At 42.8% G+C, this 21,483-nt stretch overlaps 1 protein-coding gene across 4 annotated transcripts in view; it reads right to left on the reverse strand.

Moving 5' to 3' along the window:
* The window catches only part of LOC106581093 (CMP-N-acetylneuraminate-beta-galactosamide-alpha-2,3-sialyltransferase 4), an 88,619-nt gene that overhangs the window by 58,131 nt on the left and 9,005 nt on the right, over positions 1-21,483 (reverse strand). The window lies entirely within an intron of this gene.

The raw sequence follows: 21,483 nt of genomic DNA on the forward strand, positions 1-21,483 counted from the left end.
ACCAGAGAGAGAACCAGAGAGAGACATGCTCAACATGAGCTCCTGATATAGTTCATATTTTTTTGTTTTTAGAATGAGATACACTAATGGAAAAATAATTCCAGACAAGAAGTGATGAACAACTATTAATTCAGAATAGAAAAAAGTAACTTTGCGCCTCAAGTTAAGTTGACTCTAGCTAGCTACACAAAAGACCTAGCCAGCAGACTAACAAGCTAGCAAGGAGAGTTAATACAACTACATCAAACAACCAAACTAAGTGAGTAAACGAAAAAGGAGCATGGACTAACTTTAAACATCTTGTTTTTTTGTGTAAAGATTTGTCACTCTTTTGGCTGGTTTTTGAACTAAATTAGAGCTAGCTAGCAACAGCAGCAGACAAATAAATCAGTTGCTATGGCAACAGGGCAGCAGGACAGAGCAGTAGCAGCAGCAGTGCCCACAGGCACCATGTCCCCACTCACCCTCAGCGCTGAATCCATTCTCTACCCTCCAGAGGCCAAAAATGACAATGAGGAAAGCTTTTAAACAGAAACTAAAGGGGAGGCCAGAAACCATTTTCGCAGATCTCTACAAAAACAGTGATGCAAGTAATCTCATCTTCACTGACCAGCCAAAGGCATGGCGCTCAGCAGTGTGCTCTCACTACCCATCCATAAAGAGGGAATCTGTAATGGGTGGAAGCTGAAAATCAAAGAGACAGACGACCCTGACAGCACCATGATAACAATCAACCTCTACAAGACTGGGACTGTCATGGTGCAAGGTAATCTTAGGCTGTTTGAAACAGACTTTCAGACAATTAATGAGAGAGAAGAATACCACCAGTGACATGCCCTCCCACAAGACAAACTCCACCAGCACCACCCTCACCCCTACCGAAAGGCACATCCAGCACCTCTTCCCACCATAGTGGAGGACACACCCCAGGAAGAGAGCGACCCCCTCAGTGCAGAGCAGGCTCAGGCCCTCACCACCATGGCTGCCATGAGGGATGAGTTCACCAAACTGGAGGGGGAGGTGGTCCTGCTCAGGGAGAGCGTGACCAAACAGCAACCAGACAACCACACCTTAGAGGAGCTCCTAACCAAGGTGCGGACAGAGCAGGACAGCAGCCTTGCAACACAGCTGAAGGAGGTTCAGCAAGAGAGACAGACTCAAGAGAGCTGGCTGATCTAACAAAGGTGGTGAGAGAGCTCCAAAAAGACAGGCAGAACAGTAATAACGATCTGACCACACTAAGAGAGGAGCTGCAGGAGAGAAAGAACAGGCTGCAGGAGCAGCTAGATCACCACTCTAAGACCTGCCCTCACACAGCAGAGGAGCCCAGCTCAACCAGCCAAGCCTCCCCAACCCTGCCTGCTGCACCCCTCCTCCACAGCCCACAGAATAGCCTCCCACTGACAGCGACAGGCCAGCCACACCCCAGCTCCAACACCCACCAGCCCCCCCCCCCTCCAGTCCAGAAGAAACACTGGCTGACATCGTCCTGTTGGACTAAAATGGGAAGTTAGTCCAGGAGAAGAAATACTTTTCCCTAGACACAAAACGAGAAAGGTGTTGTGCCCAACAACGCAGAGTGCCATGGAGCTGCTTGATAAGGCCCATCTTGGGTCGCCAAGCCACATAATCATACACACCGGAAGCAACGACCTGTGTGCTCAGCAGGAGAGGGTGGCGACTTCACTACGGGGAGTGATTGAAAAGGCCTCCGCAATCTTCCCCAACTCAAGAACCGTGGTGTCAACCCTTCTACAGAGGAAGGACTTCCATCCTGCCACAATCCAAAGAATAAACGCCAGCCTCTCCCGGGACTGTGCCCTGCGACCCAATGTACACCTGGCCCACCATTGATCTGGACTGTCTATGACAATGTTCACCTGTACAGGGAGACAGTACCCATCCTTGCCAAGACTCAAGGACGTCACTTTAAACCGCAGCCCGACCTCTCCACCAAGGAACAGCGGAGCAATCTCCACCCCTCCGAGACAACACCCTGGACCCCCACAGCCACGGTCACAGCACCACCAACCTGAATGCCCACCACAGCCAGCGCAGACCACCCCAGCCCAGCTTCAGAGCCACCCAGACGAGGCCTCCCACCCCCCTACCACAGACCCACACTTGGAGCCACAGCCCAGCAGGCAGAGCTACGCACAGGCTGTGAGAGGAGCAACTGGTCCAGCCCCCACCAGTGAAATGAGTGACATTAAATAAATGTTGAGTCTACTATGCTCACGTGATAGGCCGAGGGTCATGGTAAGATGAGCACAAGAACTCCATCCTCACACTACACCCACCCAAGTGGCATGACACAAATGCTATCTTAAATGATAAACAAATCACATTTGAATAATAAGAGTTTACCTTAATTGAAAAATCGTAATTTAATAGTTCTTGTTGGATTGGGAGTGTGTCTCATTTTGGTAAAGAAAAAAAGTTATGAAATCTTTTTACGTTGCATGTTGGAATTTACAAGGATTGAAGTCCTCTGCTTTTGGGCTAAAGAGCAGAAACCCAGACTTCCTGAAAGAAATTGATGTTGATATTGTAGTACTACAGGAATCATGGTGCAGAGGTGATGTTTCCACTGGCTGTCCACTAGGTTATAGGGAGATAATCATACCATCCACTAAATTAAAAGGATTCAGACAGGGCAGAGACTCAGGGGGAATGCTATTATGGTATAAATCTGAACTAATTAATTCAATGAAATTGATCAAAACAAGAGAATTCTTTCTGGTTAAAAATCAACAAGGAGGCTATCTTTACAGATAAAAACATTTCTCTGTGCCACATACAGTCCCCCTTCAGAGTCACCCTACTTCAATGAAGAGAGTTTCTCCATTCTAGAGGGGGAAATTAGTCACTTCAGGCCCAAGGCAACGTACTGGTCTGTGGAGACCTGAATGCTAGAACAGCATAAGAACAAGACACTATTAACAGTCATGGGGATAAACACCTACCAGGAAGCAACAACCTTTCCCTCCCCACAAACCCCCACAGAAACAACTATGACAAAGTGAAAAACCAAAATTGAGTTCAGCTCATGAAGCTCTGTCGAACACTGGGTTTGTACATAGTCAATGGTAGGCTGAGAGGGGACTCTTGGTAGGTACACCTACAGCTCATCCCTTGGCAGCAGCACTGTAGACTACTTCCTCACTGACCTAAACCCAGAGTCTCTCAGAGCCTTCACAGTCAGCCCACAAACACCTCTCTCAGACCACTGTAAATCTGAGAAGAGTGGAACCCAACCATGAAGCGTCACGGCCCAATAAATTACATGGTACTAACCAGGCCTATAGATGGAATGCAAACAGTACAGACATTACCAAAAAGCAATTAGTAGCCAAAAAATACAATCTCTCCTGGACAACTCTTTTAGCCTTAACATTCTCCTTCAGCAATGAAGGTGTACATTTGGCCGTTTGGAACATAAACTTTATAATTTGACAAATTAGCCTCCTTGGCTAATCTAGAGAAGCATAAGAGCAAACCAGAAATAACAGAATGAAAAATGGTTTGATAATGATTGCAAAAATCTAAGAAATTAATTGAGAAATATATCTAATCAAAAACACAGAACCAGACAAAAATATACGCCTTCAATATGGGTAAACACTGAAGCAATACAAACACACCCTAAGAACAAAAAAAGAACAGCACATAAGTCAACTGGATGGAATTGAGGAATCCATAGAATCAAACCACTTCTGGGAGAATTGGATTAAATTAAACAAACCTCATCAGGAGGAATTGGCTATCCAAAACAGGGATACGTGGAGAAATCCCTTTGCAAACCTCTACAGCAATATAACAAAGAGCCCAGAACAAAAAGATAGAAGAAAAATTACAAGTCCTTGAATCAGCAGTCAAAGACTATCAGAATCCTGTGGATACCCAAATTACAGAAGAATTATTGGAAAAAATATGCACTCTCCAACCCAAAAAGGCCTGTGGGGCTGATGGTATTTTAAATTAAATCAAATATACAGACCACAAATTCAAATTGGCTATACTCAAACGCTTCAACATTATCCTCACTGCAGGTATTTTCCTCGATATTTGGAACCAGGGATTGATCACACCAATCTATAGAAATGGAGACAAATTTGACTCAAATAATTAGAGGAATTTGCGTTAACAGCAACTTGGGGAAAATTCTCTGCAGTATTATAAATAGACACACCATTTCCTTGACGAACACAACGTCCTGAGCAGAAGCCAGATTGGATTTCTAAAAATTAACATACAACAGACCACATTTACACCCTCCACACTAATTGACAAACAAGTAAACCAAAACAAAGGCAACATCTACTCATGTTTAGTAGATTAAGAAAGCATTTGATTCAATTTGGCACGAAGGTCTTTTTTATAAACTAATAGAAAGTGGTATTGGAGGGAAACCATGTTATTAAATCAATGTACACTAAAAACAAATGTGCAGTTAAAATTGGCAATAAGCAAACACTTCTCTCAGGGACGAGGAGTGAAACAGGGCTGCCCAATAAGTCCAACACTATTTAACATCTACATTAATGAATTGGCAAAAACATTAGGAGAATCGGCAGCACCTGGTATCACCCTACACAACACTGAAATCAAGTGTTTGCTGTAGGCAGATGACCTGGTGCTGCTGTCTCCCACTAAAGAGGGGTTACAGCAGCACCTAGATCATCTTCACAGGTTCTGTCAGACCTGGGCTCTGACTGTTAACCAATTATTTATTTATTTTAAATAATGATATTCCAAAAAAATAAAATAAAAAAATGGAAATCAGGATGACAAATATAAGTTCTATTTGGACACAGTTCTATTAGAACACAAAAACGACACATCTAGGACTAAATATCAGCAACAGGTAGCTTTCACATGGCTGTGAATGAGCTGAGCGAAAGCAAGAAGAGCATTCTATGCCATTAAAAGGAACATCAAAATTCCAATTATAATCTGGCAAAAAAATTCTAATCAGTTATAGAGCCAATTGCTCTATATGGCAGTGAAGTATGGGGTCCAATCTCTAAAAATGAATTTACCAAATGGGACAAACATCCAATCGAAATACTGCATGTAGAGCTTTGCAAGACTGTATTGCAAGTGCAAAGAAACTCCAAATAACGCATATAGAGCAGAATAGGGCCAATACCCCCTCATTTGAATAGAAAGAGCCATCAAATTTTACAACCATCTAAAAACAAGTGACCCCAAAACATTCCATCACACAGCTCTACAATGTCAAGAGATGAAACAAGAGAAGTCCCCTCAGCCAGCTGGTTCTGAGGCGCAGTTCACTAACCCAAACCAACCCCATAGAGCCTCAGGACAGCACTCAAAATATGGCCCAACCAAATCATCACAAAACAAAAAGAAAAAATGTCACCTATTGGAAAGACACCACAAAAAAAAAAGTCAATGCTATTTGGCTCTAAAGAGACAGTACATGGTGGCAGACTATCTGACCACTGTGACTGATAGTGTTTTCCTCAGTTTTCTGACTAGGTACAGACTCAGTGAGCACAGTCTGGCTATAGAGACTGGTCATCACAGACAAACCTGGCTGCCCAGAGGACAGGCTGTGCTCACTCTGCTCCAGGTGAGAGGTAGAGACAGAGCTGCATTTCCTACACTGTGACAAATACTCAGACCTAAGAGAATATTTCTTTCCCAAAATTATAATTCAGTATAAAGAATTTGAAACTAAAAGATGAAGACATTTTTTTAATATTTATTGGGTGAAAAGCCAAAATGTGCAGTTTTGGCAGCCCAATATAGGTCCTCCTGCCACAACCTGAGGGACAGCCAGTGAAAAGTGCAATGTAACGTCAATAACATTTCCCGTTTTGTTTGGTCTTTTATGTCATGGGTATTCTCAGTCATGTTGACACTGGTCTACTACCATTGCTTTAATGCATTGTTGTTCTGATTAAGACTGTTGTTGTATTTGTTGTTAATGGTAATCCCATGTCCACTACTACTATTATTGCTGTTGGGCCCACCATCCATCCATACATAGTGGGGGGAAAAAGTATTTGATCCCATACGTTTGCCCACTTACAAAGAAATGAGTCTATAATTTTAATAGTAGGTTTATTTGAACAGTGAGAGACAGAATAACAAAAAAATCCAGAAAAACATGTCAAATGTTATAAAATGATTTGCATTTTAATGAGGGAAATAAGTATTTCACCCCTCTGCAAAACATTACTTAGTGGTAAACCCCTTGTTGGCAATCAGAGGTCAGACGTTTCTTGTAGTTGGCCACCAGGTTTGCACACATCTCAGGAAGGATTTTGTCCCACTCCTCTTTGCAGATCTTCTCCAAGTCATTAAGGTTTCGAGGCTGACATTTGGCAATGCGAACCTTCAGCGCTCTCCACAGATTTTCTATGGGATTAAGGTCTGGAGACTGGCTAGGCCACTCCAGGACCTTAATGTGCTTCTTCTTGAGCCACTCCTTTGTTGCCTTGGCCGTGTGTTTTGGGACATTGTCATGCTGGAATACCCATCCACGACCCATTTTCAATGCCCTGGCTGAGGGAAGGAGGTTCTCACCCAAGATTTGACGGTACATGGCCCCGTCCATCGTCCCTTTGATGCGGTGAAGTTGTCCTGTCCCCTTAGCAGAAAAACATCCCCAAAGCATAATGTTCCCACCTCCATGTTTGACGCTGGAGATGGTGTTGTTGGGGTCATAGGCAGCATTCCTCCTCCTCCAAACACGGCGAGTTGAGTTGATGTCAAAGAGCTCCATTTTGGTCTCATCTGACCGCAACAGTTTCCCCAGTTGTCCTCTGAGTCATTCAGATGTTAATTGGCAAACTTCAGACGGGCATGTATTCTTGAGCAGGGGGACCTTGCGGGCGCTGCAGGATTTCAGTCCTTCACGGCGTAGTGTGTTACCAATTGTTTTCTTGGTGACTATGGTCCCAGCTGCCTTGAGATCATTGACAAGATCCTCCCGTATAGTTCTGGGCTGATTCCTCACCGTTCTCATGATCATTGCAACTCCACGAGGTGAGATCTTGCATGGAGCCCCTGGCCGAGGGAGATTGACAGTTCTCGTGTTTCTTCCATTTGCGAATAATCGCACCAAATGTTGTCACCTTCTCACCAAGCTGCTTGGCGATGGTCTTGTAGCCCATTCCAGCCTTGTGTAGGTCTACAATCTTGTCCCTGACATCCTTGGAGAGCTCGTTGGTCTTGGCCATGGTGGAGAGTTTGGAACCTGATTGATTGCTTCTGTGGACAGGTGTCTTTTTTACAGGTAACAAGCTGCGGTTAGGAGAACTCCCTTTAAGAGTGTGCTCCTAATCTCAGCTCGTTACCTGTAAAAAAAGACACCTGGGAGCCAGAAATCTTTCTGATTGAGAGGGGGTCAAATACTTATTTCCCTCATTAAAATGCAAATCAATTTATAACATTTTTTGACATGCGTTTTTCTGGATATTTTTGTTGTTATTCTGTCTCTCACTGTTCAAATAAAACTACTATTAAAATTATAGACTGATAATTTCTTTGTAAGTGGGCAAACGTACAAAATCAGCAGGGGATCAAATACTTTCGAGCGAGAGAGCGCGAGAGAGCCGTCTAACCAAAAACAGAGACCCGGAAAACCTGAGTCTATGCCTTCACTATGGTGAATCACTAAAACAATACAGAAATACACTACGGAAAAAGGAGGAACAGCTCGTCAGAAATCAGCTCAAAGTAATTGAAGAATCCATAGACTAAACCACTTCTGGGAAAATTGTAAAACACTAAACACAAAGAATTATCTATCCAAAATGGAGATACGGGTAAACTTCTCCAATCTTTTTAGCTCTATAACAAAAACATACATGATCAAATACAAATCTTAGAATCAACTATTAAAGACTACCAGAACCCACTGGAATCTCCAATTACCTTGAATGAGCTACAGGACAATAAAAACCCTCCAACCCAAAACGCATGTGGTGTTGATAGTATTCGCAATGAAATGATCAAATATACAGACAACAAATTCCAATTGGCTATACTAAACCTCTTACATCTTCCCCAATATTTGGAACCAAGGACTGATCACCCCAATCCACAAAAGTGGAAACAAATTGACCCCAATAACTACTGTGGGATATGCGTCAACAGCAACCTTGGGAAAATCCTCTGCATTATCATTAACAGCAGACTTGTACATTTCCTCAGTGAAAGCAATGTACTGAGCAAATGTCAAATTGGCTTTTTACCAAATTATCGTACGACAGGCAACGTATTCACCCTGCACACCCTGACAAACAAACCAAAAAAGGCAGTCTTCTCAACCTTTGTTTTCAAAAAACACAACATTATAAAAGGCAAAAAAATTAAGAAAATAACAATTCTTCCCACAGGGCCGGGGGGGGTGAGACATACATACATACGAGAAAAGTTTGCAGCACCTGGCCTCAACCTACTACAATCTGAAGTCAAATGTCTGTTTGCTGATGATCTGGTGCTTCTGTCACCAACCAAGGAGGGCCTACAGCAGCACCTAGATCTTCTGCCAGACCTGGGCCCTGACAGTTAAGACCAAAGTAATGGTGTTCCAAAAAAGGTCCAGTCGCAGGACAGAGACACTCAAATTTAAGGAAAGCTTTGACTATGTACGGACTCCGTGAGCATAGCCTTGCTATTGAGACCTGGCTCTCAAGAGAAGACACTGCCCACAAAATGTGGAAACTGAGCTGCACTTCCTAACCTCCTGTCCAATGTATGACCATAGAGACACATATTTCCCTGAGATTCCACCAACTATTTTTTTGAATCACATTTTGATAAACTCATATCTATTGGGTGAAATACCAGTGTGCCATCACAGCAGCAAGATTTGTGACCTGCGGCCACAATAAAAGGGCAACTAGTGAAGAACAAACACCATTGTAAATACAACCTTTATTTATTTTCCCTTTTGTACAGCGATACAACACTGTATATATACACACACACACATATGACATTTGTAATGTCTAAATTCTTTTGGAACTTCTGTGAGTGTAATGTTCACTGTTCATTTTTATTGTTATTTCACTGTTTATTATCTATTTCACTTGCTTTGGCAATGTTAACATATGTTTCCCATCCCAATGAAGCCCTTTGAATTGAGACAAACAGAGACAGATGGGTCAGATCAGTAAGAGGATGAACGGGAGAGATGACTCTTGATCACCATCCATGGACATCTTCAATACCACAACGTCATATATAGCTCACTGCAATCTGCGCCTTTAAATTGTGTTTTGGAGTGGCAGAGTTTAGATTACAGATTGGATTATAGGTCACTGATGTCAATCACATCAGTCATTCAAACAGACAGACACAGATCTTCCACGGACGCCCCGTCTCTGGACATAATCTGACCACAACCCCTATTATTTAAACTAGGCAAGTCAATTGAGAACAAATTCTTATTTACAATGACAGCCTACCAAAAGGCCTCCTGCGGGTACAAAAATAAAAAAAATAGAAAATTTTTTTAAAATAAGAATTAAAAAAAACACACATCCCGACATTCCAGAATCATGACGGATAGCCCAGCCAAACTGTGCTTTCACAATAGTAGCACCGACAGGCTTTTCCTTTGGGGAGTCAGTCTCTCCTTCAGTTCACCTTATTAATAAACTGGAACTGTTTTGAAAGGAGGATAAGTGGGGCAGGATTAGGATGTGCCATCAATGTGCTTGATTACACAGCTATTGTAATAGGAAATAGCGAAGAAAACAAGCACGGGAACTCAAGCCCCTAATGTCCATCTTTGTCCTCTGTACACCCTGTTACATAAGGGAGGGAGGGACACACGCTTGTAAGGCCAGGGTAGTGAGTTCGATTCCTGGGACCACCCATACGTAAAATGTATGCATGACTAAGTGTAATATATATATATATATATATATATATATATATATATATATATATATATATATATATATATATATATATATATATATATATATATATATATATATATATATATATATAAATAAATAGTCCTATAAGCAACTAAAGCCCTGTCGATAGAGAAAGGCACAGGTATGGGATTTAGGCTATGTCCTTTAAAGGGTGGATGTGTTGAGACTCTGGGTTCCTCCCTGTAAAACAAAAAGGAGATGAATAAGACAAATGGAGAACGATATCAAGTGCTAACTGATGTGGTGATAAAATGTATGACAATAAGAGAATATCCTCAATAGTGGCTGATACAATGAAGACAACCCGTATTAGAAACTGACAAACTGAGTGCATGACTGGTGGAAACCAGTAAGAAAGGATACTTGCTTTATCTCCAAGCTAAGAACATGATCATTCCTCAACTAAGTGCAGCATGCTGTGATCGCATCATTCAGCCTACCATCTTTCATTGATATTTCTAAACAGGATTCTGACTCAAATCATTAATAGGCAAACTCTTACAAGCATTTCACTACACCCACAATAACATCTGCATATGACCAATACAACTTGATTTGACAATCAAACCAGAAAGAAAAAAAGCATAGCCAAATCGAATGACTACGCAAGTGGTTTAAAATTTCTCAATTGACTTCCAATCCAGTGCTAACCATTCCACCCTTGAATCAAGCCTTTGGTGAAGCACGTTTAGAACGGTCTTTACATTGTAAACAAAATGCGGACATCAGGAGGGCATAAAAGGCTCCTTCATTAGGAGCTATGCTGTAGCGGTCCACAATCACATAACTCCTCCTCCATAGGCAAACTCGCATGTGAACAGCGTCAGTCTCACTGACCCTCAAACAGACAAAGTCAGGCACACATGACTGTTCCGTTCAACTAATTTGGATTAACAACCAACAGGAAGTTATGAAGATCTAGCCTAATTGACCTAGTCTGGGTACCAGTCTCTGGAACACGCTACACCTTGTATCTTTGGAAAATGACACAGAGTAGGCCTACAAGGAGTGGAATGTAATAGCTGAACAGAAACGCAACCAGGCTATATTTGACCAATGTTTTCCAAGTTTCCCACCATTTTACCTTAGGCTACATCATATTTATTAGCAGGGTAGCCTGCTAAATGTTAAGCATGAAGTAAGCAAATGATTGGTGGAGAAATTTTGAAAAAGCTTTGAATAGTCTGGTCTGGCTAATTCCACCATTTTATACAATTACATAACAAAATGAGCGATAGTGACGATAGAATTGAGTACTAGAATAATCAATGAAAGACACGCTTTGTATAGGCCTTACCAACAGTGCCAACTACTACCTCTATGCACCCCCAGTGCTCTTTTCCATGACGCAGTGCGTGAGAGGACTTCATTGAGGGAGCTCTAACCAGCTCCACATGCCTGCTCGGAGCAGGAGGCATAGGTCCTCAGACAGTACAATCAATGTCTGTGTGGCATGTGGGGATAAGGCTCAGAGAAGAGAGGTTCAAGTGCTGGGTCGGATATAGTGGGGCTGGCAGAGGCCCAAGTCTTTAGGCCCCTTAGTGTACGTGGATGGGTTCCAATCCGGGTCTGTCTGAAGTACCACACAGCTACTGCTCATTTTATTTACGACTTTACTGTAAGTGCTCTACCGGTGGATGGGAGCTAAACTGTTTGGCTAGGCTGAGACGCACTCAAACACAGCAGCGCTAAAGATGTCAATAAGGGAAAGGGGGATTTTTTATTTCACCTTCATTTAACCAGGTAGGCTAGTTGAGAAGAAGTTCTCATTTGCAACTGCGACCTGGCCAAGATAAAGAATAGCAATTCGACACATACAGAGTTACACATGGAATAAACAAAACAGTCAATAATACAGTAGAACAAAAGAAAAAAGTCTAAATACAGTGAGTGCAAATGAGGTAAGATAAGGGAGTTAAGGCAATAAATAGGCCATGGTGGCGAAGTAATTACAATATAGCAATTAAACAATGGAATGGTAGATGTGCAGAAGATGAATGTGCAAGTAGGGATACTGGGGTGCAAATGAGCAAGATAAATTAATAAATACAGTATGGGGATGAGGTAGGTAGATAGATGGGCTGTTTACAGATGGGCTATGTACAGTACAACAAAAAAATGAAATGTATGTATTCACTACTGTAAGTCGCTCTGGATAAGAGCGTCTGCTAAATGACTAAAATGTAAATGTAAAATGTACAGGTGCAGTGATCTGTGAGCTGCTCTGACAGCTGGTGCTTAAAGCTAGTGAGGGAGATTTGAGTCTCCAGCTTCAGAGATTTTTGCAGTTGGTTCCAGTCATTGGCAGCAGAGAACTGGAAGGAAAGGCGGCCAAAAGAGGAATTGGCTTTGGGGGTGAACAGTGAGATATACCTGCTGGAGCGCGTGCTACGAATGGGTGCTGCTATGGTGACCAGTGAGCTGAGATAAGGCGGGGTTTTACCTAGCAGAGACTTGTAGATAATCTGTAGCCAGCGGGTTTGGCGACGAGTATGAAGCGAGGGCCAACCAACGAGAGGATACAGGTCGCAATGGTGGGTAGTGTATGGGGCTTTGGTGACAAAACGGATGGCACTGTGATAGACTGCATCCAATTTGTTGAGTAGAGTGTTTGAGGCTATTTTATAGATGACATCACCGAAGTCGAGTATCAGTAGGATGGTCAGTTTTACAAGGGTATGTTTGGCAGCATGAGTGAAGGATGCTTTGTTGTGATATAGGAAGCCGAGTCAGGATTTAATTTTGGATTGGAGATGCTTAACCTGTCTGGGTTAGGGGGCAGTATTTTCACAGCTGGATGAAAAACGTACCCAATTTAAACAGGTTACTATTCCGGCCCAGAAACTAGAATATGCATATTATTAGTAGATTTGGATAGAAAACACTCTGAAGTTTCTAAAACTGTTTGAATGGTGTCTGAGTATAACAGAACCCATATGGCAGGCAAAAACCTGAGAAAAAGTCAAACAGGAAGTGGAGGATCTGAGAATTGTGGTTCTTTCTAGTCCCTTTCGAAACTACAGTATCCGTGGGGTTACGTTGCACTTCCTAAGGCGTCCATTGGCTGTCTAAAGCCTTCAGAATGTGGTTTGAGCATTTTCCTGTCACTCAGCAGATAATAGGACCTCAGTTACTGAGTGGTCTGCCTGGCAACAAAGGGATTGGATATGCGCGGTCGCGCTGTTCCTTCATTTTCTCCTTGAATGAATACGCTATTGTCCGGTTGGAATATTAATCACAATTTTACATAAAAAAATACCATAAAGATTGATTTTAAACAGTGTTTGACATGCTTCTAAGTACGGTAATGGAACATTTTGACTTTTCGTCTTTGGTTCAGCGCTCGCGCGTTATGCCTTTGGATAAGTGATCTGTACGCACAAACAATGGATTATTTGGAACAAAAACATTTATTGTGGAAGTAGCAGTCCTGGGAGTGCATTCTGACGAAGATCAGCAAAGGTAAGAGAATATTTCTAATACCAATTCTGAGTTTAGGTTGCCCCGAACTTGGCGGGTGTCTGAATAGTTTTTCTAATACACAGTGTCTGTGGGGTCATTTTGCACTTCCCAAGGCTTCCACTAGATGTCAGTCTTTAGAACATTGTTTCATGCTTCTACTGTGAATGGGAAGAAAATAAGAGCATATGGAGTCAAATGACTGAGAAAATTACATGAGCTCAATCTCGCGCCTCCCGTGAGAGTTAGGTATGATCCTTTTCATTTCTGAAGACAAAGGAATCGTTCGGTTGGAATATCATGGAAGATTTATGATAAAAATATCATAAAGATTGATTCTATACATCGTTTGACATGTTTCGACGAACTGTAATATAACTGACTTTGTCTGAACTTACTGCGCGAGCACAGTGCATTTGGATTACTCCACTGAACGCGCAAACAAAATGGATGTATTTGGACATAAAGATGAACTTTATCGAACAAAAAACATTTATTCTGGAACTGGGATTCCTGGTAGTGCATTCCGATGAAGATCAAAGGTAAGTGAATATTTAATGTCATTTGTGACTTCTGTTCACTCCAAAATGGCGGGTATCTGTATGGCTTCTTTTGGTGTCTGAGCGCTGTACTCAGATTATTGAAAGTTTGCTTTTGCCGTAAAAGCTTTTTTGAAAACCTGACACAGCGGTTGCATTAAGGAGAAGTGTATCTATAATTCTTTGAATAACAGTTGTATATTTTATCAACGTTTATGATGAGTATTTCTGTAAATTGATGTGCTCATTCACCGGAGGTTTTGGGAGGCAAAACATTTCACGCCAATGTAAAATGGGTTTTTTGGATATAAATATAAACTTTAGAGCAAAACACACATGTATTGTGTAACATTAAGTCCTATGAGTGCCATCTGATGAAGATCAAAGGTTAGTGATTAATTTTAGTTGCATTTCTGGTTTTGTGACAACTCTCCTTGCTTGGAAAATGGCTGTGTGGTTTTTCTTGTCTAGGCGCCATCCTAACATAATCTAATGTAATGCTTTCGCCGTAAAGCCTTTTTGAAATCGGACAGTGTGGTTGGATTAACGAGAAGTGCATCTTTAAAATGGGATATAATAGTTGTATGTTTGAGAAATTTGAATTATGAGATGTTGTTTTGAATTTGGCACCCTGCTATTTCGCTAGCGTCCCACCTACCCCAGAGAGGTTAACTTGGCTTTCGAAGACTTTAGAAAGACAGGGTAGGAGAGAGAGGTCTGTAGCAGTTTGGGTCGAGTGTCACCCCCTTTTGAAGAGGGGGATGACCGCGGCAGCTTTCCAATCTTTGGGAATCTCAAGATGATACGAAAGAGAGGTTGAACAGGCTCGTAATAGGGGTTGCAACAATTGCAGTAGATCATTTTAGAAAGAGAGGGTCTAGATTGTCTAGCCCAGCTGATTTGTTGGGGTCCAGATTTTGCAGCTCTTTCAGAACATCAGCTATCTAGATTTGGATGAAGGAGAAATGGTGGGGGCTTTGGTGGGTTGCTGTGGAGGGTGCCGGGCAGTTGACCGGGATAGGGGTAGCCAAGTGGAAAGCATGGCCAGCTGTAGAGAAATGCTTATTGAAATTCTCAATTATAGTAGATTTATTGGTGGTAAGTGTTTGCTAGCCTCAGAGCAGTGGGCAGCTGGGAGGAGGTGCTCTTATTCTCCATGGACTTTAGTGTCCCAGAACTTTGAGTTAGTACTACAGGATGCAAATTTGTGTTTGAAAAAGCTAGCCTTAGCTACCCTAACTGCCTGTGTATATTTGTTCCTAACTTCCCTGAAAAGTTGCTTATCACGGGGGCTATTCGACGCTAATGCAGAACACCACAGGATGTTTTTGTGCTGGTCAAGGGCAGACAGGTCTGGAGTGAACCAAGGACTATATCTATTCCTAGTTCAACATTTTTGCATGTTTTTTTTAAGATGGTTTTGACCTATTTAGGCATCATCTACTGACGGGATGAGGTCAATGTCATTCCAGGATACCCCGGCCAGGTCAATTAGAAAGGCCTGCTCGCAGAAGTGTTTTAGGGAGCGTTTGACTGTGATGAGGGGTGGTCATTTGACCATGGACCCATTACGGATACAGGCATCGCTGAGATCTTGATTGAACAGCAGAGGTGTATTTGGAGGGCGAGTTAGGATGACATCTGAGGGTGCCCGTGTTTACGGATTCGGGGTTGTACCTGGTAGGTTCATTGATAATTTGTGTGAGATTGAGGGCATCAAGCTTAGATTGTAGGATGGCAGGGGTGTTAAGCATGTCCCAGTTTAGGTCACCTAGTTGCACGAGCTCAGAAGATAGATGGGGGGGGGGGGCAATCAATTCACATATGGTATCGAGGGCACAGCTGGGGGCAGAGGGAGGTCTATAGCAAGCGGCAACAGTGAGAGACTTGTTTCTGGAAAGGTGCATTTTTAGAAGAAGCTCGAATTGTTTGGGTACAGACTTGGATAGTAATACAGAACATCTTTGCAGTAGATTGCAACACCGCCCCCTTTGGCAGTTCTATTGTGGCAGAAAACGAAATAGTTAGCGATGAAGATTTCAGGGTTTTTGGTGGTTTTCCTAAGCCAGGATTCAGACACGGCTAAGACATCCGGGTTGGCAGAGTGTGCTAAAGCTAGAGGTCGACCGATGATGATTTTTTTTTTTACGCCGATACCGATTATTGGAGGGCCAAAAAAAGCCGATACCAATTAATCGGCCGATTTTTTTGGTTTAGTTATAATGATAATTACAACAATACTGAATGAACACTTATTTTAACTTAATATAACACAAAATCAATTTAGCCTCAAATAAATAAAACATGTTCAATTTGGTTTAAATAATGCAAAACAAAGTGCAATATGTGCCATGTAAAAAAAACTAAGGTTTAAGTTCCTTGCTCAGAACATATGAAAGCTGGTGGTTCCTTTTAACATGAGTCTTCAATATTCCCAGGTAAGAAGTTCTAGGTTGTAGTTATTATAGGAATATTTCTCTCTATACGATTTGCATTTCATACACCTTTGACTATTGGATGTTCTTATAGGCACTTTAGTATTGCCAGTGTAACAGTATAGCTTCCGTCCCTCTCCTTGCTCCTACCTGGGCTTGAACCAGGAACACATCGACAACAGTCACCCTCGAAGCAGCGTTACCCATGCAGAGGAAGGGAAACAACTACTCCAAGTCTCAGAGTGAGTGAAGTTTGAAACGCTATTAGCGCACACCCCGCTAACTAGCTAGCCATTTCACATCGGTTACACCAGCCTAATCTTGGGAGTTGACAGGCTTGAAGGGGTGGGTATAATTTGTGGAATGTTCCAACAGGAACCTGTTCCAAAAAACGTAAAGTAAAAGGTTGCCAACCAACAAACGCATACAAAGTAGCAACGCATACAAACCTAGCTAACTAGCTGCCGAATAGGCATCAACTCACCACGTAGCTTATTCGTAATGTTTGTCTATAGGCAACCAGAGTGAGGACAGACATTTTTTGGAATAAACGTGATGGGTGAAAAACGCAATGAAATTGACCACTCACTACCCGGTATCTTATTCGGCCGCTATACAACTTTGTATGCGTTGTTTTTTGGCAACCTTATTATTTACGAAGTTTTTTGAATAGATTCCTGTTGGAACGGTCCACAAATTATACCCACCCGGTTTGAAGTCATAAACAGCTTGAAACACAGCGAAGAGCTGCTGGCAAAACACACAAAAGTGCTGTCCGAATGAATGCTTACGAGTTATGTCAATATTATGTCATAATTACGTAAAATTCTGGCAAATTAGTTCGCAACGAGCCGGGCGGCCCAAACGGTTGCATATACCCTGACTCTGCATGCAATGAACGCTAGAGATGACACAATTTCATGTTAGCAGGCATATTAACTAAATACGCAGGTTTAAAAATACTTGTTTATTGATTTTAAAGAAAGGCATTGATGTTTAGGTACATTAGTGCAACGACAGTGCTTTTTTCGCAAATGCGCTTGTTAAATCAACACCCGTTTGGCAAAATAGGCTATGATTCAATGATAAATTAACAGGCACCACATCGATTATGTGCAACGCAGAACACGTTAGATAAACTAGTAATATCAGCCATGTGTAGTTAGCTAGTGATTATGTTAAGATTGCTCGTTTTTTTATAAGATAAGTTTAATGCTAGCTAGCAATTTACCTTGGCTTCTTGCTGCCCTCGCGTAACAGGTAGTCAGCCTGCCATGCAGGCTCCTCGTGCGTTGGATTGGATTAGTAACCGGAAGGTTGCAAAAACGAATCCCCCTGAACAAGGCAGTTAAACCCCGTTCCTAGGCCGTCATTGAAAATAAGAATGTGTTCTTAATCTGACTTGCATAGTTAAATAAATGTGTAAAACAATACACACACACACACACACACACATATATACCACAAAAAAAAAAAAGGGAACACTAAAATAACACATCCTAGATCTGAATGAAATAATCTTATTAAATACTTTTTTCTTTACATAGTTGAATGTGCTGACAACAAAAATAATCAATGGAAATCCCATTTATCAACCAATGGAGGTCTGGATTTGGAGTCACACTCAAAATTAAAGTGGAAAACCACACTACAGGCTGATCCAACTTTGATGTAATGTCCTTAAAACAAGTCAAAATGAGGCTCAGTAGTGCGTGTGGCCTCCACGTGAATGTATGACCTCCCTACAACGCCTGGGCATGCTCCTGATGAGGTGGCGGATGGTCTCCTGAGGGATCTCCTCCCAGACCTGGACTAAAGCATCCGCCAACTCCTGGACAGTCTGTGGTGCAACGTGGCGTTGGTGGATGGAGCGAGACATGATGTCCCAGATGTGCTCAATTGGATTCAGGTCTGGGGAACGGGCGGGCCAGTCCATAGCATCAATGCCTTCCTCTTGCAGGAACTGCTGACACACTCCAGCCACATGAGGTCTAGCATTGTCTTGCATTAGGAGGAACCCAGGGCCAACCGCACCAGCATATGGTCTCACAAGGGGTCTGAGGATCTCATCTCGGTACCTGATGGCAGTCAGGCTACCTCTGGCGAGCACATGGAGGGCTGTGCGGCCCCCCAAAGAAATGCCACCCCACACCATGACTGACCCACCGCCAAACCGGTCATGCTGGAGGATGTTGCAGGCAGCAGAACGTTCTCCACGGCATCTCCAGACTGTCACATGTGCTCAGTGTGAACCTGCTTTCATCTGTGAAGAGCACAGGGCGCCAGTGGCGAATTTGCCAATCTTGGTGTTCTCTGGCAAATGCCAAACGTCCTGCACGGTGTTGGGCTGTAAGCACAACCCCCACCTGTGGATGTCGGGCCCTCATACCACCCTCATGGAGTCCGTTTCTGACCATTTGAGCAGACACACGCACATTTGTGGCCTGCTGGAGGTCATTTTGCAGGGCTCTGGCAGTGCTTCTCCTGCTCCTCCTTGCACAAAGGCGGAGGTAGCGGTCCTGCTGCTGGGTTGTTGCCCTCCTACGGCCTCCTCCACGTCTCCTGATGTACTGGCCTGTCTCCTGGTAGCGCCGCCATGCTCTGGACACTACGCTGACAGACACAGCAAACCTTGCCACAGCTCGCATTGATGTGCCATCCTGGATGAGCTGCACTACCTGAGCCACTTGTGTGGGTTGTAGACTCCGTCTCATACTACCACTAGAGTGAAAGCACCGCCAGCATTCAAAAGTGACCAAAACATCAGCCAGGAAGCATAGGAACTGAGAAGTGGTCTGTGGTCACCACCTGCAGAACCACTCCTTTATTGGGGGTGTCTTGCTAATTGCCTATAATTTCCACCTGTTGTCTATTCCATTTGCACAACAGCATGTGAAATTTATTGTCAGTGTTGCTTCCTAAGTGGACAGTTTGATTTCACAGAAGTGTGATTGACTTGGAGTTACATTGTGTTGTTTAAGTGTTCCCTTTATTTTTTTGACCAGTAATATATATAGCAAAATCGGTGGCCAAAAATACCGAATGTGATGAAACCTTGGAGAAAAAAAATTAAAAAAATAAAAAATAATAAAAAAATAATAAAAAATAAAAATCGGCCCTAATTAAATCGGCCATTACGATTAATCAGTCGACCTCTAGCTAAAGCAGTGAGTAAAACAAACTTAGGGAGTAGGCTTCTAATGTTAACATGCATGAAACCATGGCTTTTACGGTTACAGAAGTCAACAAATGAGAGCACCTGGGGAGTGGGAGTGGAGCTAGGCACTGCGGGACCTGGATTAACCTCCACATCCCCAGAGGAGAAGTATGATAAGGGTACGGCTAAAGGCTATACGAACTGGCCGTCTAGCATGTTCAGAACAGAGTAAAAGGAGCAAGTTTCTGGGCACGATAGCATAGATTCAAGGCATTGTCTGTACACTAAGGTAAGGTAGGATGTGAGTACATTGGAGGTAAACCTAGGCATTGAGTAATGAGAGAGATATAGTCTCTAGAGACGTTTAAACCAGGTGATGTCATCGCATTTTTAGGAGGTGGAACAACATGGTTGGTTAAGGCATATTGAGCAGGGCTCGAGGCTCTGCAGTGAAATAAGACAGTAATCACTAACCAGGACAGTAATGGACAAGGCATATTGATATCAGAGAGAGGCATGCGTAGCCAAGTGAACATATGGGTCCAGTGAGTGGTTGGGCTGACTGGGGACACGGCGATTCAGACAGTTAGCAGGCCGATGCTAACAAGCTAACAGTTAGTAGGCCGGGGCTAAACAAGCTACCTATATTTTAGACATCATGGGAAAACTTAACATTGAGTGCAAAAATTAAAGAAAAACATTGATGTGTTTTTAAAAAGTATCACATTTTAAACAATGGGATGGTAACATTGACTGGTTGATCTTTATGTTTAGAACCTGATAAGAAAATGTGTCTCATTTATATATTGCACGGGTTAGCAAGCAAGCAGTGAGCAGACAGGGGCTAGCAGTTAGCAGACCGGGTCAGGCAAGCAAGCTAGCAGACCAGGGCAGGCAAGCTAGCAGACCAGGGCAGGGAAGCTAGCCTTTGGGGGACGTCACGATGGGGGTAAGTCTGTTTTGCCTCTTCGTGCGGTGACGTCGATAGACCAGTCGTGGAATTAGTAGGGTTCCAAGTAGCTCTAGGTAGCTAGCAGGCCGCGGTTAGCAGAATGGACCTTCAGCGGACGTCGCGCCTGAGGGGCCTGTTGAAATCCTCGGGCAGATTATGTCGGTATTCCAGTCGTATAGTATCGGCGGGTTTCCATACCCCGTACCGGCAGTAGAAGGGGTCCGGATATTGTAGCCCAGGAGTGGGCTTCGGTGGTAACACAGGAGACCTGGCCGGGCTAGCTTCAGTTGATGGATTCCAGATCCAAAGTAAATACAAATACTTTAGAAAAAAAAAGAAAAAAAAAATACAGATCCACGCCACATTGGGTGAGGCGGGTTGCAGGAGAGTATTTCGAAGTTGAGGCATAGGAAAATATTTAAAAAAGATATGAAGAAAAAGATATACAAGGGACACGATAAGACAAAGACGTCTGACTGCTACGCCATCTTGGATGGTAAGGATGCCGAGTCAGTTGTACAACTGAATGCATCTTCTGCATTTAACCCAACCCCTCTGAATCAGAGAGGTGCGGGGGCAGCCATAATCAACATCCACGTCGTCGGTGCCCGAGGAACAGTGGGTTAACTGCCTTGCTCAGGGACAGAATGACAGATTTTTACCTTGTCAGCTCGGGATTCCTTCCAGCAACATTTCAGTTTTAATGTCCCAACACTAACCACTAGCCTACCTGGAGTCACGCAATGTGAAATGAAAGGCCAATATTATTGGAATTGAGAGTCAGTCTTTAAGTGACAAAAATGTATTTTGTGGGCAAAATAACTGCTTCATTTTGAGAACCAAGTTTCAATGACATGCACAAGTACCTTGAAATGCCTTTCTTGCCTGCTCTTACAATGCAGTAATCAAAAACAATGTAGTACAAAAAAAAAGAAAAAAAATGAACTAAAAACACACAAGATATAAAAATAGGAACACAATAAAGTAAGCATACTATATGCAGGGTCATCTC

The sequence above is a fragment of the Salmo salar genome, chromosome ssa20, assembly GCF_905237065.1.
Source record: "Salmo salar chromosome ssa20, Ssal_v3.1, whole genome shotgun sequence".
Taxonomy (NCBI): Eukaryota; Metazoa; Chordata; class Actinopteri; order Salmoniformes; family Salmonidae; genus Salmo; species Salmo salar.